The sequence below is a fragment of the Otolemur garnettii genome, unplaced genomic scaffold, assembly GCF_000181295.1.
Source record: "Otolemur garnettii isolate 467f Iridium unplaced genomic scaffold, OtoGar3 scaffold00020, whole genome shotgun sequence".
Lineage (NCBI taxonomy): Eukaryota > Metazoa > Chordata > Mammalia > Primates > Galagidae > Otolemur > Otolemur garnettii.
In genome coordinates, this window is record NW_003852415.1 from 7,631,949 (window position 1) to 7,633,090 (window position 1,142).

At 37.0% G+C, this 1,142-nt stretch overlaps 1 protein-coding gene across 1 annotated transcript in view; it reads right to left on the minus strand.

The window, feature by feature from the left end:
* GTF2A1 (general transcription factor IIA subunit 1) overlaps nt 1–1,142 on the minus strand; it is a 38,044-nt gene that overhangs the window by 8,007 nt on the left and 28,895 nt on the right. The window lies entirely within an intron of this gene.

Sequence of the window (1,142 nt, forward strand, 5' to 3'; positions counted from 1 at the left end):
AAAAAAAAAAAAAGAAAATAAGATCCATTTTCATGGCACTCTCCCTGTAAATCTGTTTGCAAGTAGCACATCTACTTATCCCATTCATTTCTATAAAAGCAACACAGATTTAAAATTTTCTTCATCTGTAAAGGAAATTTCTTTGTAGTATATAACTGTTGCATGTTCATGACTACAGCTCAAGTGCCTAGAACAGTACCTAGTACACTAAAGCACTTAAGAAGTATTTGTTGAATGAATAATTACCAAAAAACCCCCTTTGGCTTCTGTAAGTTTTCAGAATTTGATAAAGACCTCTGCTAAAATTAAAAACTCTATGTATTAGCCAAAAAAAATTTGATCCCAATTTACATGTCTTGATAGCAGAAATTTTAACAATAGTATCAATAAGCATAACAAAAATACTTTTTTTTTTTTTTTGCTTGTACAAAAGGTCTTTATTGGTGGGGGAAGGAGGCTGCAGAGCAGCACCAAGGGGGAGAGAAAAGAGAAGATAAGAGGAGGAGAGAGAGCGGGGGAGAAAAGAACAACAAAAATACTTTTTGAAAGAAGCATCCTGTTTGAAGTTTAAGAATTCAGGCCGGTTGTCCCAGCGCTGTGGGAGGCCGAGGTACTGAGGCAGAGTGAGCCAGAGTGAGACCCCCTCTCTACAACAACAAGACAGCAGGACCTTGTGATCCCAGCTACATGGGGGGCAAGAGAACACTACAGGAGGAAGAAGTAATAAAAAAAAAAGAAGTTTAAGAATTCAAGGAGTCAATGGCTAATTCTCATAGAACCTGGCTTAAAAATTCCTGTTATCAAAGTACAGTAAAGTCATATTTTAATCAATTTTCAGAAAAAATTTATCTGTTAATTTTCAATCCTGTTTATTGTGCTTTAGTTCTCCCTCTCCTTAGTAATAAAAAAGTTACAGAGATTCAATTAAACTCTCCTGGTTTCAAGATACTTGAAGTCAACAGAAGACAGGATTATTCCACTGAGTTAGCTACTGTTATTAAGGACAACCCTAAAGTGGCTTTGTTTACACTACTTACAAGAAATAATCTCATTAGAAAAAAAATCATGGCTCAGCACCTATAGCTCAACCGGCTAAGGCGCCAGCCACGTACACCTAAGGTGGCGGGTTCGAATCCCCAGCC